At 44.5% G+C, this 23,761-nt stretch overlaps 1 long non-coding RNA gene across 1 annotated transcript in view; it reads left to right on the forward strand.

The window, feature by feature from the left end:
• Positions 1 to 207: 207 nt before the first annotated feature.
• The window catches only part of LOC147025168 (uncharacterized), a 28,699-nt gene continuing 5,145 nt past the window's right edge, over positions 208 to 23,761 (forward strand). Inside the window, exons 1-3 of the long non-coding RNA XR_015059371.1 lie at positions 208 to 339; positions 22,610 to 22,873; positions 22,996 to 23,123. This is a non-coding gene — a long non-coding RNA (uncharacterized LOC147025168). The remainder of the gene's footprint in view (positions 340 to 22,609; positions 22,874 to 22,995; positions 23,124 to 23,761) is intronic.

Consider the following 23,761-nt stretch of genomic DNA (forward strand, 5'->3'; position numbering starts at 1 on the left):
TCGTGTTGCTGTAAATCACTTCCGGTTCAGGGAATCATGTTGCTGCAAATCACTTCCGGTTCAGGGAATCATGTTGCTGTAACTCACTTCCGGTTCAGGGTATCATGTTGCTGAAAATCACTTCCGGTTCAGGGAATCGTGTTGCTGTAAATCACTTCCGGTTCAGGGAATCATGTTGTTGCGAATCACTTCCGGTTCAGGGAATCATGTTACTTCAAATCATTTCCGGTTCGGGGAATCATGTCACTGCTTCGTAACATGTCATAAATCATTTCAGCTTTGGGAATTTTTTTTCACATGTTGGTCGAATCTGCAGCTGCTGCTTCCTCCTCATTAAATGTAAGTTTTCTGAACGGGATTTGTCATATTTTTCTGTTGCATCTTCATCCTTGTGTTTCTGTCCAATTTTCCATGTTATATCGTACCTTGTGCTGTATTTGTCAAATTATTTTTTCATTTGTTCAAGGCCTACTCCTCAGATAACCACTGTGAAAATGCTGTGTCCCTTCCTAGTTTTGCTTCTTTCTTCCCGAATATTGTACTTTCCACCTTTCCAATGTTATGCTATTTCCCCTCTTCACTTCAAAATAAATATTTTCCTTTTCTTATTCTTCACAAAATATATTTTCCAAAACTGTCTGTCAGCTAAGCGCTTGGTCCAACAGCCTCATCCTGCACAAACAGCTTCATCCTGCACCAACAGCTTCATCCTGCACCAACAGCCTCATCCTGCACCAACAGCCTCATCCTGCACCAACAGCCTCATCCTGCACCAACAGCCTCATCCTGCACCAACAGCCTCATCCTGCACCAACAGCCTCATCCTGCACCAACAGCCTCATCCTGCACCAACAGCCTCATCCTGCACCAACAGCCTCATCCTGCACCAACAGCCTCATCCTGCACCAACAGCCTCATCCTGCACCAACACCCTCATCCTGCACCAACAGCCTCATCCTGCACCAACAGCCTCATCCTGCACCAACAGCCTCATCCTGCACCAACAGCCTCATCCTGCACCAACACCCTCATCCTGCACCAACAGCCTCATCCTGCACCAACAGCCTCATCCTGCACCCATAGCCTCATCCTGCACCAACAGCCTCATCCTGCACCAACAGCACCACCGTTCTCCATAAGTTTGATGACAATCCGTAACACCCATCCCATGATCATAATCTCTGTCCATTTTGGGGATTTGGAATCACCATTCTTCCACTTCATGCCCTATCTTTTTACATCATCCATCACCCCACCCCCTCAAAGTTACGTGTCCCCCTTTCTGTATCCCTCCTCACCCCCACAGTCTCAATGCTTCCCACTCATCCCACCTATCCCATCCATTCAAACCTTCTGCACCCTTCCCCTCAAAGCCTCCCCTTCAGGTTGCATCCTCCCAACTCCTCCTCCCCTGTCCGAATTCTGTGGACCTCAAACATCCGAGGTCTCTGCTCTGACAAGTTGGTGGTCTCTGTCTTATACCGCCTTCTCTCTGGTCTTTTACCCACTGCTCTTTCCGTGCTTTGACCCTCCCAGGATTCTGCAGAGTACACACTTCATCAACCCCCTTCTGGTGAAACTCCCAAAATCCAGATCACTACTCACCTCCACTCATTTGTTCCTCTTTTTTTCCTACCTGTGGAATCAAATTCCACATTACCTTCCATCTCACATTTCCCTCCAGGTATTCAAGATAGCAGTTCGCCATCATATCAGATCATCCCCAATCCAAAACCATGACCTTTTCTACTCCCGTTAACCCACCCTCCACCCCAAGCTCACCTTCTTCCACATTTCCAGTTTTTCCTTCCTGAGACAAGCAATGCTCCTGTATCCATCTTGTCCACCCCACGTGTCCTTTCCTACCCCTCATTCCTCTGCACACCCATTGTTTGTCCAAGTCTCCCTCTATATTATTCTTCAACTATATCTGCTGTTCCTTTTGTTCTGTTGCTTCCTGATCCATTCATTGTTCTAGCTCTTCCACGAGCCTCGACTCTGACCCGGGAATTCTGACCCGGGAACCCGGGAAAACAGAGAGAAAAAAAGAGAACTTCGTTACCGTAACATTTTGACACGTCTTCCTGCCAATCCGTCCGGAGAGATAACGTTTCTGTGGAGTACAATGCAAGAGGAAAGTCCGAGATTACATCACCAAAGGGTTATCACTTGGTCACAGGCACAGGAACACAGCTGAACAACACTGCAGGAGAAACACCCACCTTTTCTCTTAAACCTCCACATGTAAGTGTGCCTCACAAAATGTAACCAACAAATGAAAACCTCATCTCATGAGCCACCCTGGAGGAAATCACTATTATGCAGATTCTCTCCTTGTTGAGGTGAACATTCCTTAAATCATTCCTTTTAGCTGTCACTAACAATGTAGGATTGTCATTTTTTTTTAAAAACAAGTTATTTGCTCAACACTGAAAGCAGCGAGTTTCAGGAAGCCAAGTTAGTTTGAAGAGAACTGTTATGCCTTTATTAATTTAGCAGTAAAAACCCAGATCACTCATGAATGACCTTCAGGGTGGTATAATAATATCTGCCCTATATCGATATGTGATGCTAGTCCACTCAGTGTGGTCGACTCTTTAATTTCCCTCGTCATTCTGAATGAGGATAGTTCTGATAGTTCTTCTGCACTTGCAGCAGGAAATATTTCAACAGCACCATCCCATGTAGTTGACATTTGAAATCGTCTTTTCATCTGGCATAGCACGTACCAACCCTAATATGGTAAGTCTAAGTTTTATACACAGTACATCGTGTGTGCGCGACGCACACCCAAGAGGTTATGGGGATGTCTTCATACATGCATGTCCAATGGGTTACATGCTCTCTTCTACCAATGATGTTGTTCGTCCCCAACCCAGCATCACCCCACCTCGAGGCTTATATTTTTGGTCTGTCTGTCCATCTATCATCTGTCTGAAAACAACTGGATGCATTTATTTATTATTCTAAAGCTGAATGCAAGACTACCTGGGTATGAGGCACGTCAAATGATTTTGGTATCGTTGTCAATTTGGTATTTTGGAAGTTAAATTCTTTTTATAGGAGAGAATAGGACAGGATTACAAAACCTTTCGAGAACATGATTTGTTAGTGTAAAGAAACCCAGCTCACTCTCCAACTGTCTCTCCAACGAGGACATGATGTTGGAGTTGGAGAGATATGTCCACCTGCTTTTCGGTTGTTAGTGTTCCACGGGAAGCTGAAAGCCGTGGTAGTTGGATTCTGCAATCTCCAGATCTAGCCTGAAGCTCAGGTTGAGGACTGATGTTCTACCATCAATTATATAATTACCTTCACATTCTGCGAAAGGTTATGTTTTGGTCAGCGTGTATTTATTTATTTATTTATTTATTTATTTGTAATCTTGCGATTCGTATAACTCAAACAGTATTAAACCGAATTGCATGAAATTTGGTGGGATGATTGGTTATTAGCCAGGAAGCATTCGATTAGATTTTGGGATCGTTCGGGTCAAAGGTCAAGGTCAAGGTCACGAAAAGGTCAAAATCGTCTTTTTACGATAACGCGGTCAATTTTTATTCAATTTGCATGCAACTAACGCCAAAATGTTCAGAATTCAATGCCTCATCTTGTGATATGCAATATGAAACAATGACGCCCATACTCTTGTTACCGGTTAGGGGTCAAAGGTCAGGGGGGTCACGACCTTGAAAAATATGCGGTTTTTGTCATAACGCGGTCAATTCTTGTCCGCTTTACATGAACCCAGCACCAAAATGTTCAGAATTTAATGCCCAATCTTGTGACACAATGATGTCATAACACATGTCACCGGTTGGGGTAAAATGTCGGGGGGGGGGGGGTCACGCCCTTGAAAAATATGCAGTTTTCGGCATAACTCAGTCAATTCTTATTCAATTTGCATGAAACCAGCATCAAACGAGATTACCTTCTCTTGCTGAAACGTTGTATTCACCGAGCTTGTGAGTGAAGACTCGCCAAAATGACGTGAGTTGATTGTTGTTTAGTCCGTAGCCCCGAAAGTCGGGGGGGGTCATGACATTATAGATATGTGGTTTGTGTCATAAGACCATTCATATGAAACCAGTTCCCCACACTCATACCAAGAACAAAAAAAGTAGTGGCGGCGAAGGTATGCGCTCTATGAGTGCCCGTTCTAGTTGGAGTATGATTTAATCTCCAAGGGAGAGGTCAACGTAGGCATACTATATGCCAAGGCAACATGGCAAACCAGGCTCAGCAGGGATCGCTGGCCGGCCTTGAGGTGCACATGTACTTGAGGGAGGTGGTAGCGGTGCCGGCCGGTCTGAAGGTGGGCTCGGCCCTAACCTTTTGATATTTGAAGATAATTTATATTTCAGGTCACTGAATTCAACCAAACAATTATTTTTGAGGTCAACATAGACCAAAAAGTCAACAAAGGTCGAATTTCTAAAATTTTCAATTTTCATCCGATTCACTTGACATTTCAAGAATAGTTGCATATTTGGTCATTGCATTTATCTGAGCTTGGTGTTGGCTTAGTGGTTAGGGTGGTGGCTTGGGATCCAAGGGTCCTGAGTTCAAGCCCTGTTGGCTGCTGAGTTAATACACCACGGGGTTGACTCAGCTTGTCGTCCTTCCAAGGTTGGCAACATGAGTACCAGTGTGTACTGGAAGAGGGGCACTGCATTAGTGACACAGTCATGCTTCCAATAAATGATAGCTTCTCTGACAGCTAACTGCCATATGCAAGAAGAAGAAGATTGAATTCAACCACCAATAATTATTTTTGAGGTCAAATTTGTTGTATGGATATTGCAAGTATCGTGCTCTGCACGACGTCTTCTTATTACTATTCTGTCTGTCTGTTTGTCTGTCTGTTTGTCCCCAAAAGTCACAGTTCTAAACTGATCGTCATGAAAATTTTCCCAAGTTGTAGAGGTAGTCTCAACAAGAAGCCCATTGATCTTGAGATCTATTGCTCATGAATGCTCCTTTGCCCTAATATAGGGGGGGCACTTCTCATGCCCCCCATCGGCATAATTATTCCTGCTGACTGCATCATATTCTGATACTTTAACCTCTGCTCCCTCCCCCTTTCTCAACTACTGCTCCTTTCCCCTGGTATCGGAGGGTTGTTCACCCACACCCTAACTTGGGTAATATACTACCTACTCTACCCTGTGACAGTCCCCCCCCTCCACCCAGCAGTCTGGAGGTGATCAGCAGTGCATTTGTCACCTACCAATCAATTTAAATTTCACATTGGCGTTCTGGAGGATTTCCCACGGGAAACCCCCATCATGCCCACCACACCCACTGCTCGTGCTGCGAGAGGTCTCGCCTTCTGTTCACCATGTGCTTTGTGGCCCTCCCCCAGCCAAACTCATCACTTTCACTCTTCCACTTGAAATGAATGTGAGAGAAATGCCTTCGGAGTATAAGGCTTTATTTCACTTGATTGAAGCCATCTCGACAAACACAAAAGGAATACATGTGCAGTCAATCACCGCAAAGTATAACAACAATTAACCAGCATAAACACGGAGTCCGGTACACTCTCAATTCTCACCATTCAAGGAGCACCAAGTGAACTACCGCAGTTAATGACAATGCCCCAGGGACAATCCCGTCGACCGCGCAGCATCTCAGTTTTATCTGTCTCGTGTGCGAGCCACGCGTCACGTGGTCGCGCGTCACTTCATCTTTTATTTCATCACATTCTCCCCATCTTTAATATGTAACTAGAAATTCAACTAACGCACCATGATTACTTCAAAGCTATAGGAGCATACATTTCAAGCAGTGAGAACTATTTAAACTACAGAAGCATACATTTCAAGCAGTGAGGATTATTTGGAGTTATAGAAGCATAGTAAAGTGTTATCAAGGGTTGCCGATAATCCCCTTTACAGATGGAGTCGTCGAGGGGGTTTTATCCGTCGACCTCTCCGGGAGTAAATGGTGGTTTCACTTGAGGGAGGCTTCCGATCCCCTTGAGGAGCCTCGATTCGTGCCGGGGATGACTCCACGATCGCTCTCGGGTGGAATGCGGTAGCTTCGTCTACCTCAACCCCGACGCCACCATTCTCGGGTGAGGAAGTTCCTGAGGGAGAAACACCTGGGGAGGGAATGTCAGAGGGAGGAGTACCAGAGGGAGGAGTACCCGTGGGAGCCAGATGGCGAACCGACACAGTGGTCTCCCTGCCATCAGGAAGTCGAACATGAACATACTCAGGATTAGCATCGATGAGTTCGACCTTCTCCACCATTGGTTCATACTTGCTTTGTCGTACCGGGCACTTCATGAACACTGTACCCGGATAGGTTAGCCAGTTGGGCACCGATTGGCCGCCGGTATATCGTCGTTGGTGAGTAAACATTCGTTCATGTGGAGTAGCATTGATGGACGTACAGAGCAAAGAGCGTATGGAATTCAGGGCAACGGGAAGGGTAACCTCCCACCGCTCGGGCCCCAATCCTCTCGATTTCAGCGCCAGGGTTACGGCTTTCCAAATGACTCCATTATACCGTTCCACCTGCCCATTACCCTGTGGGTTGTAACCCGTCGTTCGACTAGTTGCTATGCCCTGTTCATATAGGAACTGTTTTAGCTCGGCCGACATGAAACACAGTCCTCTGTCTGAATGTATGTACGAAGGTTTCCCAAACATGGCAAAGAGGTCAGAGAGACATTTCACGACAGTGCCCGAGGTCATATCCGAGCACGGGAATGCAAATGGGAACCTTGAGTATTCATCAACAACAGTGAGTATGTATCTGTTGTCTGTCTCAGTCGGCAGGGGCCCTTTGAAGTCGATATTTAGTCTCTCGAAGGGTGAAGTGGCCTTGATCAACCTGCCAGGAGCGGCGCCATAGAATCTGGGTTTTAGTTCAGCACAGACAGGGCAAGAAGCACTCACTTGTTTAATATCTTTCATAGAATAGGGAAGGTTTTGTCTACAAAATGTGCCATTCTGGTTACCCCTGGGTGGCACAGAGACACATGAAGGTCTTGCAAAGCCCGACCGATTGTTGCCGAACAGTAGACCCGAGAGAAGGTGTCCGCAGCAGGGTTTTCCTTCCCGGGCCAATAAACAATGTCGTAACTATAACAGGATAGGTCTATCCGCCATCTCATTATTTTCTCATTCTTAATTTTCCCGTTATTTTTCCCATCAAACGTGAAGTCAACGGATCGCTGGTCCGTGACGAGTGTGAAGTGGTTGCCCAGTAAATAATGTCTCCACTTACGTAGGGCTTCGACAATAGCGTACGCTTCCTTCTCTATCGCCGAGTGTCTCTGCTCGCTTCCTGAGAGAGTTCTCGAGAAGAACGCGACGGGTCGGCCGGACTGATTGAGCGTCGTGGCGATCGCGTGATCAGAAGCGTCCGTTTCCACCACAAACGGCACCGTGCTATCGATCGATAATACCACGGAATTGCTGATATCATCTTTGAGGCTGTGGAAAGCTTTTACAACAGTGGCATCTAGCGGAAAGCTTTTGCAATGCACCAGGGGATGTATTTTCTCAGAATATTGGGGAATCCATTTAGCGTAGTACGCGAACATCCCAATCACCTGGCGCAATGACTGCAGGTCATGAGGTGGGGGTAGCTCACGGAGCAGGCGCAATCGTTCAGGATCGGGCTTAATCGCGCCGTCGGCTATTTGTACCCGAGAAGATCAATTGACTTTGCCGAGAATACGCATTTGTCGTAGTTGAGTGTCAGATTATATTTTCTAGCAATGCTCAAGGATCTGTCCAGATTCGCATAATGTTCCCCCCGATCCTTACCGCACACCGTGACATTGTCCACGTAAACAAAAGTGTCTTTGAGGTTTTCATCTGAGATGATGTCATCCATGACTCGTTGGAAGCAAGCTACTCCATTAGTGATACCGAACGGGATCCTCTTAAATTGATAGAGTCGCCTACCTGCCTCGAACGTGGTGTATGGTTTGTCTTCCTCTCGAATGGGAATTTGATGATAGGCGCTTCGCAAATCGATGGTGCTGAATATTTTGTAGTTGGCCACGCGTTCGACCATCTCGTCTATGCGCGGCAAAGGGTAGGCATCGAGGTGGGTGAAGCGATTGACCGTTTGAGAGTAATCGACAACCATTCGTTTCTTATGGTTCTGGTTGGTGGTCACCAATACCTGCGCGCGCCATGGCGAATCGTTCGGTTTTATAATACCCTCTTCCAGTAATCGCTTAGTCTCAGAAGCGATGAAGTTCATATTAGCGGTGGTATATCATCGCGATTTGATTGCAATCGGTTTACAGTCCGGCGACAAGTTAGCAAACGGCAGGGGGGACGATACCTCTGGGGTGGTCAGAGCATTTAGAATTAGACGAGGTTTGTTTCCTCCAAAGGGTATTTCGACACTCGTGTGCTGCTTGAGGACATTATGACCCAAAATTACATCTGCGCATAAATCACGAAGCACCAGTAGCCTTACATCCCGATACGTGTAGCCTTTTACGTCCAGCTCAACATTGCAGTACCCTCGTACGCTGGCCTGTAGTGATGTGGAGGCCATGCATACTGTATTGTCTGTCGGGTAGATCTTCCATTTTCTGTCTCTCGCTAGTGAGCTGTTGACGAAACTTTCAGAGCTACCGGTATCGATCAGCGCCTCGGCCATATGCCCGTTAATTCGTACTTTGATGATAACTTTGGATAGATTTCCCGGTGAAGCTGCTGTTACTTTCTTTTGAGAGTAGAGGGCAGCAGAAGTGGGTTTATTTCTTCTAAGAGTAGATTTGCATACCCTGGCATAATGCCCTTTCTTGTCACAGTTCATACATGTGGCATCCCTGGCGGGGCATTTGCTACGGGGGTGTCTTTTATACCCACAAAAGAAACATTTACCAACCGAAGTGGTGGCCGAGGAGTTCGACGAGGTCTGGGTGTCCGATTCCTCGGGATTATCTCCATCCTCAGTGTCAGAGGTAACCCGGGGAGTTCTTTGAGTTTCCGCAGTAGCAGCATTCCTGAGCAACACCGGTGTCCCATATGACTCAGATTGCTGCTGGGCCGCGTCCATAGCTCGGGCCTGGTCGGCAACCGTTTCAAGATTGGGTTGTGCTTTTTCCAGTAAGCGTTGCCAGATGGGGGCTGACCTGAGCCCCTGGATGAACGCCTCTCGGGTCGCTTCATCTCGATGTTCCTCGGCGGTTACAGCCCGGAAATTGCAGTCTTTGCTCAACTGCCTCAGAGCTTACAAGTACTGATCGATTGTCTCACCGGCCTCTTGCCTGTGTGTGGTGAGAAGATGTCTTGTGTATACCTCGTTCTAGCGCTTCACGTAGAGCGCCCGCAGCACGTCGATCGCTTCGTTATAAGTGTTACACTCCGAGAAGAGCCTGAATACACTTGGCGAGACATGGTTTACAAGTGCGGCCAGTTTGTCGGCTCCCTCTTCAATGATGGTCAGATCATGTGAGAAGGAGCGGTACCAATGGGACCACTTCATTTCCGAGTCGGTGGCGTTCGGGTCCGCATCAAACCTCTCCAGCTTGTAGATCTTGTCCATAGTCGGTTGAGGAAGTCGAAGGAATCAAGTGAAATAAATTGAAATGAATGTCAGAGAAATGCCTTCGGAGTATAAGGCTTTATTTCACTTGATTGAAGCCGTCTCTACAAACACAAAAGGAATACATGTGCAATCAATCACCGCAAAGTATAACAACAACTAACCAGCATAAACACGAAGTCCAGTACACTCTCAATTCTCACCATTCAAGGAGCACCAAGTGAACTACCGCAGTTAATGACAATGCCCCAGGGACAATCCCGTCGACCGCGCAGCATCTCGGTTTTATCTGTCTCGTGTGCGAGCCACGCGTCACGTGGTCGCGCGTCACTTCATCTTTTATTTCATCACACCACTATCCTCACACTCGAGCTGCCTTGCATTCCCTCCCACCCGGTTTACTCTCACGATCCACTCCACAGTCTTTTAGACTCGTCCGGTTTTCCAGAAATAACACTTTTAGGGACATTTTGGGGTAAAAATGGGGTATCAAGTCTTGTAACCTAATTTAAGTGTGCTGATTCTGAAAAAAAAGTGGTTCCCAGTCTGGATTTTGACGTTTTGACCACCTAATTTGCATAAAACAAAATGGCCGTCGAGTTGTAATGAATTGCCCCCTTATTTGAAACTCGCAGTCTATGGTGTCATTCTAACAATAAAATTTCAAATATTTCATTAGTATTTATTGCAGTACAGCATTTCCTTTCAAGTAAAAATGTTAGTTCTTGATATGTTTAAAAACATTTCTGTATGGTATGCCTCATTATGTATGCACAAACACACAAGCTTTACAAACTGTTAATACACGAAGTTTCTTCCTGTTTCCTACATTTGCACATTGTAGTGCGAGGCATTTCAGCTTTACAGACACTTGCAATGGAAACTTCCACACTGAGTACGACATGAACAGCAAATAACTTCCAGGCATGCATCTGGGATCGGGCTACGTGACATTAACTCGGCTGAAGTCCTGCAGTAGTACGTTCCCATCCCATACTATCAGGTGAAGGAAGGTCGGGCTCTGGACAATGGGCATTTCTCCAAATTAGTGCTTGGTCGTGTTCTCTCATCAAATGAAACTGTCGAGCCTCACTCGTTGGTGGTAGTGATTCTGGTTGCTCAGACTGCGTAAGCATATGGTGGTGAACAATGTCAAATGAATCTGTGCAGGTTGCATTGTAGACCCTGCACATAAATGTCTCTGCTGATTTTCTTGTCTCGTCTTGTCAGTTCTCCTTCTCCTAGTCCATGGAGCAGTGGAGAATATTCCTTGAATATCTTCCATGCTGACCGTTTGCTATGATTTGATAAATATGATGTTGTGTCGCAACCTATAAGGGCATGAAAAGGCAGAAACGAAGTTGATGAGTTTGCAGGCAGGCTGTTGTACACGGCCTCAATAGGTATATACTTCCACTTCTTTGATGTACCAGACATCATCCAGAGAGATGTGCATTACATATGGGGGAAATGAGACACGAGCAATAGGAGCACGTCTGTATCCCTTGCATATGGCATGCAAGACCATTCTTGTGTCGGCCTCTTCATGTCTTGCCCTTCGAGAAGAAACATCAGTTGTCACTTTTGATGACTGAACTTCAAGTTCATCTTCAAATCCTGTGTTGCATGAAATGTATTTTTCCATCCAGTCTCATCCAGGATATCTATGTTGTCAGCAGTGTCGTGCACAAAATTATTTTGCTCGATATTAGGTGGTATATTTGCACTGCTCGCTGGATCCATTGATTGCAGTGTAGTTTCTGCTAATGCAATGTCCATCTGCATGACTTCAGTGCAGCTTAGACAATGACCTGCCTTATTAAAAAGGTGGACAATGTCCGTGGATCGTGTGGCTTGATGAAGTGTACTGGCCAGACCTGTGTGTTTTGGGGTCTGCTTCTTTCCACCAGAGATACAATCGATGAGATACTGGGCAATGCTCAGCACTCTGTGACGAACAGAATCTTCATCACTTTCATCTTCTAGGATTGTCTGTCCACCAAAAAAGAGGCTTTGGAACATGTACAAGCTATCTGGAACACAGGCAATTACATCCTTTTCACTCACTGTGAGTCCTGTGTGCCCTGGTGTTTATACAATGTCACTGCGGATTTTCAAAGTTACATGAATTAAAGACAAATAGATGTCCTCTCTTCCAGGCAAATACTTTGACATTGTGACTTTTTTCATCTAAATCCTCATTTTCTTCCTCCACTAACCTACAAAATGAAGTAAACATACATGATGGGAATTAAAAGAGTCTGTCTCTGACACTCCTATCAAGTGACTTGAAAAAATTGAACAAAGTGCCAACTTGGGACTGCAAATATTCCTTGAATGTAGATCTTCAACTGCTGTACCTGTCCGTTCTCAGCTGCATTCTGAAGTTCTTTGCAGAGCCACACCACGGTTAAGTCTGAATCATTGGCAGCTTTTCTGATTTTTGTGGTTGACCTTGTGAATGCTCTCAGACATATCAAATGGTATTTGGCTTCCGTTGCTATTAGGTCATTGATTCCAGCTTGGCGAAGCCCAACTTTGTAATCGAAAGTGGCATCTTGCATGATCTGAGCACTCGTGTTCTTTGGCATAATTGATATTAGACGCTGGTGTTGATGAGTCTTCTGACAAAAGATGCACAAGTTCCAGTTAAGTGGCTGCACACTTTTTCGTAACACACGAGTGCCTTCATTCTGAGAGGAGCTGCTGCTAATACAGCTGGCAGTAGTGTCCATTTCTTTCTCAAAGGACTTTTGCAGTCTTTCTCTTTTAGTTCTGTCAGTATATGGTGCGTAACGAGTCTTGTGCCACTTCAGTGTTGGGATGTCAGCTAAATTTAATGCATTTTCGAAGTGAGTTATGACTTCAACGTTTTTCCTGTCCCTCAGTTTTTTTCTGATACTTGTGACATTCCTTACTGTTATCAGACCTTGTTCACTTGCAGTTTTCAAGGAGTCTCCAGCCTTACACTTCTGACAAAAATGCAGAGTGACTCGTCGACAGAGGAAGGTCTTTTCAGATTAACCACAGGATCCATCATTACCTGAAATAAAAATTTAAAATCTCAAATTAATTTATTTGACAAACACACACACATTAAAATATACACAGACAGACGGATGAACCTGTTGATAATAAACGGCTGGCTTGGCAAGCGATAGCAAGGTATTAATGGGACACACCCCCCAAAAACCAAAATATCGCTCATTTCTCACCATTTTGAGATTCCACTGCATATTTGAACACTTTCTATAATCCACAAGATTCAATCCTTAAATCCGAAATCATACTTTGATTATTTACTCTTATTAATTCATGAGAGCTCAGCGTTTCAGAACTCACCCAGGCGTTTTCAGAAGGCCGAAAAGATGGCAGCTTTAAGGACCCCAGCGAATGAGAGCGAGCTGATCATCAAGGGACTGTCGAGGATGCAACCTTGATAAAGGATAATTATACAAGGTCGTTAATTATCTTCAAAAGGGGTGTTAAAATTTACCTAAACACACAGTTTTCAGTCATGCACTTCATTGGAGGTCTCTTAGTGTGCTTGCAAAGTTTGGGGCCACTTGGTTTCATGGTTTTGGAGTTATGGAGGAGACGCACACACACACACACACACACACACACACACACACACACACACACACACACACACACACACACACACACACACACACACACACACACACACACACACACACACACACACACTTTTGTATCTTATTATATGGATGTACCAGAGTGATACACAAAATATGAAAAAATAATAAAAATTATGTTTAAATGTGATTATATGTGGTTGTAGATTGTTACGTGTTCATTGAAATGGCATTCGACGGCCATTTTGTTTTATGCAAATTAGGTGGTCAAAACGTCAAAATATAGCCTGGGAACCACTTTTTAAAAAATCAGCACACTTACAACGTTAAAAGACTTGGTTCCACACTTTTTTTCCCCCACAAAAATGCCCCTAAAAGTCTTTTTAGGCCCATATTTGTCATTTTGCGACCAATACCACAAGATTTTCCCACGCTTGCTCTCACTCCTTCCACGCATGCGCACGAGCTGTGCTATGGCAGTCCTGCAGCCGCCTCCACTCGTGCCTGGCATCCCGTGAGCACCACTCACTTCTTGTAGCACGTCAGGCCTCAGACATCCGCTCCCGCTCCTGTGAAAAAATTTCAAACCTATATAATTTAAAATTTCTTAATCGTGAGCGCCACAGGTGTTTCGCCTGCCATGGAACATATGCACACCGGCCCCTCTTGGACCGGCAGGGACTCCAACCTCACTCTTTATAATACCCTCACTTGGGACCAGAACACTTCGACATTTTGATTCTTCAGTGTTAAGAAGGCTCACCCCTCCCGTCAGACAAGCTATCTGCTACCATTCAGCCTCCAGAGATTCCAAACCCGTATGCCGGTTTTTGCGGGACCAACATTACTTGCCCGCGTGATCGCTGATGCTCCTTTTATGAATCTGCATCCACAGCAGACGAGATGGAAAATAAAGAAGAACATGTGAGAAGATAGCCTATTAATGTGTAAGCAAGTCTGGAAGTGTTTGGTGCTATTGGCTCTTATGACTGCGCTTGGCCTGGCACCTGAATCTCCTGCTTGTCCAGCACTCTGCTCCATGAGCTCCATTCTGCCTCTCTCCACCAAGCCAAGTGACATTAACCGCCAGCCATGTATCTAAGCTGAATTACAAGTGAGCTGAGCGAGCCCGCCATACAGGATGCATGGCTCTTTATAGTTACTTGGCGAGGGAAGGGCTTAAAAGGTGGATCAAACTAAGCAATAGGCATTTCCCAGTGCTCCTATTGTTGCACGGACAATTAACATGGTGTTGGCCCTGCCCACGCGAGAGTACAGCAATGAAGATGGCCTCATTATGCTCTGGGCTGTTACGTACAGCTGAACTCTGCACTTAACGTGGCACTGGGGTGTTCAGTCACACTCTCTGTGCCTGAACATATGCCGCACACCAAATGGGGGCCATAACTGAGCAGAGTGTTCGGGCTATCAACACGCTGTTGAACACTTGCACTTCAAGTTAGATGCCTGAATGTCCAGAGTCCAAGTGTCTGAAATGGTACATTGCACTCCTTTATTCCATGTTGGTCCAAAAGGCGGTGGAGGTCATCGGTGGTGACTGTGGTTGAGGAGATGGTAATGGCAGCGTAGCAGTGAGGTTATAGTGGGGTGGTCCATGATAGTGGCAGCTGTCTGTCGTGGCTGTTGGTTATGTTGGAAGCTTCAATGATGAATGTAAGCGAGCTTGGATTGCTTTTTCGAGCGTGTGGTGATTACTATTAAGGCGTTTGGAGGTCGTTTGAATGTTGTGGCATTGGTTGTTTGAATATGATAAAATAAAAGGTGACATGACGTGTCCGTTAGGTTATGACATGCGATTCAAACACGAAATTGGCACACGTATGCTACTTACTTGCCTCTGTTTGTTGTGGGCTTTGGTGTACATGTATGTATGCATGCATGGAGGAGAAGCTCGTGTGCACAGAAGCAAAATAGGAAAGGAATGAGAAGATAAACCTGCCTAATCTCACACAATGCATATTGACCCATAAACCCATTACACATTAGCAAAAGGCTAGCTGAAACGAAAAATAAACATAACTATTTCAGGAACCGCTATATGTTGGTTCTGTGAAACGGTCATCCCCCAAGGTAATGGAACACGTCACAATAGAGTCCTTTCTTGCTTCCAATCAAACCTCCCCAACAAATATAGCAAGGTCCACATTGCTAATTACCTCCGTTACCAAAGGTGGAGCTTGTGTTTTCACTCCTGTCTATGAACAGGATATATCAAAAAAATTGTGGATGGATTTGGAAGAAATTTGGTGGGCAGGTTGAGTGTGTGACAAGGATGTCCCTAACCCTCACCAAGAATAAGTGCAAAGAAGAAGCCAGCATGTCCTCTCATGGAGTTGTCAAACATGGAGAAAGGGGCAGACAACCCTGAGCCTCTGACTAATTATCAACAACATGCATCCCCACACCATGGGAGTAGGGGAGCTATCCCCGACATCCTCACCGAATTCCAAATTCCTGCTCTGAACCTTCAGGGGGCACTGCATCACCCTCAGTCAATGATGGGACTCGCAGCCTTGTGCATCACAGGAAAAAAAATAGAAGACGACCACACCCTAATGTATATAGTACAGTATTTTATTGTAAGAATATTTTAACTAATTTACTCTGAAAATTTTCCACTCAATTTTTTTTTCTGTCAAGGAACACATTGTCAATGGAATTTTGAAGTTCAATTTACATTATTTCAATGTAAATGATGTTTTTCAGGAATGCATCTATCATGTAAATATGGAAGTACCTGTATATAGATATATCTGTGTGTGTGTGTGGTCATAAAGCAGAACATAACATTGTCTTTACAAACTCTCCCACCCCTCCCCCTCCTTTGCCTTTCTCTTTTTTTTTTTCCTCTATCTCTTCTACCCCCACCCCTGCCCCTCCCCGATAAAGTACAGCACTCTCCTCCCACACCTCTCACTCTTTCTTTCTTTCCTTGACTGCCACACCCATCTGTACTCCTACCTCCCAGAGTGTATAGCAACATGTGGTGAGGCATCACCCCTTCCCCCTTCCTCATACTATCAATCCTGCATAGTGACTTTCACCGTTCTGATTATTACCCCATGTACACAAAGCAAAATTTGTCAGGCCACTCCTAAAGGGTTGTAGTAAATGGAATTGCATCCACTTCTGTTCCCATGACAAGTGGAATACCACAGGGCAGTGTACTGGGTCTGACGTTGTTCATCGTCTTCATAAATGATCTTCCTGAATCAGTTCAGTCCAGTTTAAAGTTGTTCGCAGACGATACTAAATGATATAGCCTGGTGAATTGGGAGGTAGATGCAGTAACACTCCATAATGATATTGACGAGGCCTTGAACTGGTCAGGACGCTGGCAGCTTCCCTGTAATGAGGCAAAAATGTAAGGAATCAGGAGTTTAGTTATACCATGGGCAAGGGGAGTGAAAAGCAGGGAAATCGTGTCAGTAAGGGAGGAGAAGGACTTCGGGGTGCTCTTTGATCCAAGATAATTCTTTAGTTGCCATGTTGGAGATGCTGCTAAGAAAGCCAACTAAAGGCTTGGAATTATTAGATCTTTTTCATCATTAGATAAAATAGGGCTTGTACTATTATACAAAGCCATTGTATGACCAACACTGGAGTATTGTAATATAGGTTTGTTAACTTTTTTACAAGAAAGATGAAGATTGCCTCAAGAAAGTACAATAAAGAGCAACTACAGTTACCAGAACTTCATAGACTAGACTACTAGAGTATCCAGATAGATGGAAGGCACTTGGTCTGAACCACTCTTGTATATATACTAAGTAGAGCAGAGATTATTCAACTTTTTTTTTAATTTTCAGAAGATTGGATAATGTGGAGTAGAAGAAGTTTTTCTTACATGAGATGAGTCGACCAGGCCAAAAGGGCATTCACTCAAGATGAAGAAGTTTCATTTTAAGACAAAAATCAGAGAGTGTGCCTTTTCTATCCATTGTGTGAATAATTGGAATTCTCTTCCGAGTTATGTGATTAAATCTGATAGTCTAAATCAGTTCAAGTCTGTGATTGAGAAGCATTGGTTTGATCACCTCTTGAAATTTAACCCCTATAGAGTTTATGGCATCATGAAGAGAGGCACATAAGCTATGCTTTACGTCTCAAAATTGAGTAAATCCAGTGGAACAACAACTTACTTAAATTGCTGTTATATTTTGAACACAAATTGGAAAACAAATCTGACTACCATACTTTGTTTCTGAATTCGTCCCGATCGCATTTCTGAATGCGCAGAGAAGAGTGAGATATTTTCACTGTCTACCTGGCGGTCAAACAAAATTGAAAATCATTCCAAACAGGAAACTTACTATTTTTAAGGGCATTCAAAATGACACAAACAGGCACAAATAACGAATGTAACATGTTTGATATGGTGGTGTAATAAACACTGCATCAATGGTGGTAAATTCCGGAACTAATTTATTTATACGACTTTCACAATCTTTTTTTAAATTTAATTTAATCATAAACTAGAACTGTGTAGAACACAAATGGCCTTCTTATCACTTCGAAGAACCTCCAATTTTGCATTACTTGAACATATTAAATAAGGTGGTGTACACGGATGGATTGCTTCAATAGCGTTAAACTTCCAGAATCTTTTTTAGCGATCTTTAAAATCCTCATTTTATTTAAATTGAAATACTGCATACACTTAAACACTGTGCGGGGTAACATGTTCTATGAACTCTCGAGGTTTCATCTGCACCCATAAGCTTTAAAAGAAACGTTGCAGTCCAAGAGAGGCACTTGTCATGTTTAAAAAATATTAGAACATGCCCGTATGTGCGTGGCCGTACATGCAAAAAAAAAACACAAAAAAAAACTTTCAAACCGCGTGCCAGAAACAGCAACCACAGGCCGTTCCTTCGCTCTCGCGTGCCTGTGCATGCATGGCCGTACGTGTGTGCTTATACGTGCGTGGCCGTACGTGCAAACCCAAAAAAAAAAAAACTTTCAAACAACTACACAGGCCGTTCCTTCGCTCTCATAAAAGACGACTGGATTTGGGCATTGTGTTTATCTATAAATGCGCATAAGAAATCGAGAAATTATTAGAATACAGTAAGTCATCACTATCCGGAATTGGTGCATGCCCGTACGGAATGTTCACATGCATTCCACCAATTATCGCTTTCATTGAAGTAACAACTGCTGTGATACACACACAGAGTTAATTAAAATCAAGTTTACCTCCCTGTCTTTGCTAGCCATGACATTCGCTGCCATTGACCATTGCCACTCCTACGCCATGGTAACGAAGGCGCCCATTCCCCATCGGCCACGCCTACGCAGCAACGTGTCCTGTCATTGGTTTGGTAAATAAATGGCCGCAGCAACGTGTCTTGTCATCGGTTTGGTAAATAAATGGCCATAACTTGGGAAGCACTCGTCCGATTAATATCAAACCTTGAAAAGGCACATACTCAGGTCCCCAGCAATATACCTGGCAAGTTTCAATTAGATCGGACCAGTGGTTGTTGAGAAACCGGTCACACACACACACACACACACACACACACACACACACACACACACACACACACACACACACACACACACACATTGCTGGAATTATAGATAGATTAATAATCTGTTTTGTCAAACTGGTTTTCGGCATAAAAAAACAACTAAAAAAGGGTTTCATTTATTGGACATCATGGCTTTTGAGAGCACTGAATGACAACACAGCAATAGTCGATATTGTTGCAGATCTGGGGTCCGAGGCTTCCCATGAGGGGAAACGCTCAGGTCTCTCCTGACCGCCAGGTCTTGAGGCCAGCAGGCACAGATAACCCCCCGCACGCGACGGGTTGCTAAGCAACCATGAATGCCAATTGGTACTGCCAATCCTGGCAGGGTTACACTACTCCGCATGATACTTTACCCGAGATAGCTATACCAAGGCAGGTCTCGTGCCCTCGATGCATACTTGCATTAACTTACCGTATTAGGTGCAGCCAAATGGCGCTACCAAGTATGCACCAGCTAATAAGAGCCAATTAGTGGGGTAGAACTTCCTGGCTAACTATATGCGGACATGCTGGACCCATGGAGGAAAAAGACGGAACGAGCTGGGTACATTTATAACATAAGCAATTTATTAAGGCGGGGAAGGTCATGTGGCAAAATAATAAAAGGTTTTATTACAAGCAATATTTACAGCTTGGGAAAGCAAGGATTTGTGGGATGCGGAAAAAGAAATGCAAGTACACCCGGACCTCGACATTCGTGGTGCCAACATTCGCGTGTTCCGTGAATTTCTGGTTGATAATTTGCTACATTCACAGGAAATTGCCCCACGTATTTGCAGTTTTCACGGTGATTTTTTTTCCCACGAGCCGCGAGCATAACAGTTTTAAAACATATCTTCCACAAGCCACGCACAAAGTAGCTGGATAGACATACAGTACATTACTGTACGTATGCAAAAAACACATCTTCCACAAGCCACAAACATGACCTGTTTCCTGTACGTGCATTGTAGCTTTACAGGATAAATATAGTTTTGCAGAACATCTCACCAAGTGCACTTTAAACATGCGGTACTGTATTGTAGCTTCATGGCATAAACATAGTTTCGCGGGATGTCTTACTCGTGCAACACGTCATTCCCCACATTGCCAATCCCCATGAGTTACTTACAGAATGAAAACACTAACAGCATCTATTTATGTATCCAGTAATTACTTGGTCGTCATATACTGACATTACACAATGAAAACATTCAGCGCATCTTAGTGTAAATCACCATCTTGCTACAAACAGCACCATCTAAGCTGTTACATTTTTAAAACGCTGAGCATAATCTGCCTGCAGATAGGAAAGACATCATGTCCTGTGACTTAGAGACTAAAAATGTTCAGCATATGTATTAGTGTAATTAGCAGCGAGCAACATGTGGACTAATTACACGATGACATTGCTCACCACATCTATTATCAGCTGCCGAATACAGCATCACTCATAAAAAAATCCCCCACAAACAATACGCAGATGACTCACCCCTCCAGCAGTTACCCACATTGCATACGATAAGTTTGTAGGGCGAACACCTCCGGGGACCACGACGCGACCAAGGCATTCCTAGCAGAACTTGTGAGCCTCATCGAAGAGAAGGGGTACCTGCCAGAGCAGGTCTTTAACGCTGATGAGACCAGCTTGTTTTGGAAAAAAGATGCCGACCAGAACGTTCACCTCACAGCGCAAGAGCAAAGCAAGCCCATAAAGTACCGGGTATCCCTTCTCCTCTGTGCAAACGCCGAAGGGGGCTCCATGGTAAAGCTCATGATGCTCTACCCTTCCCTAACCAGTGTGCGCTGAATAAAAAACACACAAGCAGGAGCTGCCCATGTACTAGAGGGTGAACAGGAAGACGTGGGTGACGTCTATACTTTTTATGGACTGGATCCATATCTGTTTCGTTCCTCTGGTCAAAAGGTACCTTGCAGGAAAGAACCTTTCATTCAAAGTACTCCTGATGCTTGACAATGCTCCTGACCACCCCATGGACCTGAACGGCACATCTTCATCATATTGCAAAGTTACATGTGCTGTGTTTGTTTAATAAAAAATTGAAATAGTACATGATGATGATGATGATGTTTTTTTTCGTATTGCAGTACAGTTCGGTATGGTGAAGCGACTAAAATGCATTCTTCAATAAATTGCAAATGGTGCCTGGTGTTGTCATTTAATTATCTGAAAGCATTTTTAATAAAACTGTAATCATGCATTTATGGTGGAAAACGTTTTAAACTTTAAAAACTTTCCCTTTTGAACCAGAAACCACCCAAACTGATAACGTTATCCCCCTTGTCCCCATTGTACCAATTCCCCAACTTTGGTGGTGTCGCCATTTGTAGCTTTTTCATGAACGAGGACCCACCGCGAACAGACATTATCCCCCTTGTCCCCATTTTACCAATTCCCCAACTTTGGTGGTGTCACCATTTACGGCCTTTTTCATGAACGAGGAACCACCGTGAACCGATAATGTTATCCCCCTTGTCTTCATTGTAACGATGACAAAACACTCGTGGATTTTTTTGTGGGTCAGGAAATCCCCAGAACCGATCCACCCCATTCACAGTTTCAACATTCGCAGGGTTTTCCCAGAATGTATCCCCCGCAAATGTCGGGTTCCTGGTGTATATACAAACTAGAACGGGCACTCATAGAGCGCATACCTTCGCCGCCACTACTTTTTTGTTCTTGGTATGAGTGTGGGGAAGTGGTTTCATATGAATGGTCTTATGACACAAACCACATATCTATAATGTCATGACCCCCCCCCGAATTTCGGGGGCTACGGACTAAACAACAATCAACTCACGTCGTTTTGGCGAGTCTTCACTCGCAAGCTCAGTGAATACAACGTTTCAACAAGAGAAGGTAATCTCGTTTGATGCTGGTTTCATGCAAATCGAATAAGAAGACTGAGTTATGTCGAAAACCGCATATTTTTCAAGGGCGTGACCCCCCCCCCGACATTTTACCCCAACCGGTGACATGCGTTATGACGTCATTGTGTCACAAGATTGGGCATTAAATTCTGAACATTTTGGTGCTGGGTTCATGTAAAGCGGACAAGAATTGACCGCGTTATGACAAAAAACGCATATTTTTCAAGGTCGTGACCCCCCTGACCTTTGACCCCTAACCGGTAACAAGAGTATGGGCGTCATTGTGTCATATTGCATATCACAAGATGAGGCATTGAATTCTGAACATTTTGGCGTTAGTTGCATGCAAATTGAATAAAAATTGACCGTGTTATCGTAAAAAGACGATTTTGACCTTTTCGTGACCTTGACCTTGACCATTGACCCGAACGATCCCAAAATCTAATCGAATGCTTCCTGGCTAATAACCAATCATCCCACCAAATTTCATGCAATTCGGTTTAATACTGTTTGAGTTATACGAATCACAAGATTACAAATAAATAAATAAATGCATGCCGACCAAAACATAACCTTTCGCAGAATGCGAAGGTAAAGAAGACACAGTGTAGAGCTAACCCGATAAAAAGAATATTCATAACTGATGCAGACATTACAGGTGTCATCAGACACACCCAAAGAAAGATGAGAAAGTACGAGGTGTGAACGACCTCTTTGTACCTGGCACAGTCCCAACCTCGTTGGGAAGAGGGAAGTGGGGAAGAAAATGAAAAGGTGGTGAAGTGCATGAGTGAGGAGGTGTGATGAGGTGTGCGGTGTTTGGCAGATGAGGTGGAGGAAGGTGTAAAGATGTAGGTAAAAGGGATTGGGGGGGGAGGAGGTGTCAAAAATGAAGCAAAGAACCCATGAGGGGAATAGACATTTGCGAATGCAGAGGAATCTGTTAGTGTAATTGTATATGGGCGAAGGCGGCGCTCGGTCTGGTTTCCCTGCTCGTACAGCGCTCTGCTCCGAGTTCTGTTTTGACTCAGTTCCGCTTCGTGTCTCCAGGAACAGAAGGACCAGATACGAGCATGACAGGCAAGAAGAAGGCTGGGACCAGATGAAGAGAGCGAGCATGTGGAACTCGGTACATTTATAATCCTCCTACGAGGGTAGAGCCCTGGGGGCGGAGCAGGTGGGCCGTGGGTATATCCTCGTGCCGCCATTGGTGTGCGGACATTCACCCCAGCCTAGGCCATGCCCAGACAAGGATTCGGCACCGGAAACACCCCACAGTTGATCTGCACGTCATCACACGAACCATGGAGCGAGGTACACAATGGTGCACCGTCCATCAGCGCAGCTCCTTGTTCTTGCTAGTCGGGAAAGGTGGTGGTGGTCAACAGTGAGCTTTGGCATGGTGGTTGATATCATGGTTGTGGCATTTGTTTCAGTGAGTGCAGGCAAGTTTTGGATGGAGGCAGTTGCAGCATTGTAGTGGTGAGCTATGGCAAGGTGGTTGAGGGATCATCGCGGTTGTGACGGCGAGTTCATGACGAGGCAGCGGTGGTCGGAATTATAGGTGAGTTTGGGTTGTGGTTTGTCAGGTATTTTGGGAAGGCGTTGTGGTGGTTGCAGGAATGTTGCAGCATTGGGGTTCAAGTATAGCAAAGGTCTGAGATATGTCATTGAAGAATGGCATGAAGTTTGAATAGGAAATGGTGCACGTATGCCAATGAGCTGCTTGCGGGAAGGAGAGGACGTTTGTATGAAGTAAAATAAAATAGATAAAAGAATAAAGAATGGGATACACGACCTACCTAAAAGCCCTTTGCAACACATTTTGTCCCATAGACCCATCAGACATGAAGGAAGGGCTATCTAAAATGGATACTAATGAAATAACTGTCTCAGAACCATGATATGTTGTGCCTTAACCTTGGGGGAGTGCCGGCTTCTCAGAACCACAACACTATAAAAGGGAGAGTGGATAAATGGTGAAGGAACTAACACAGAGCTCAAGTGCGGAAATCCCCAAAATGGAGTGGGCTGAGTAAGCAAGGACTAAACAGGATAAATGTGGAAAAGTGTGGGTGAGTAAGAGGGGTGAATCAGTGAGAATAGTAAAATATCAGGAATAGAAGGGACAACATAAAATGGCAATGGCTTGAAGTTTTATACTGAGAAGAGCATGATTGAACATTATTGGAGAATCCCATT

This window comes from Eptatretus burgeri, chromosome 6 (genome assembly GCF_056783735.1).
Source record: "Eptatretus burgeri isolate ZD-2024b chromosome 6, Ebu_testis_v1, whole genome shotgun sequence".
Lineage (NCBI taxonomy): Eukaryota > Metazoa > Chordata > Myxini > Myxiniformes > Myxinidae > Eptatretus > Eptatretus burgeri.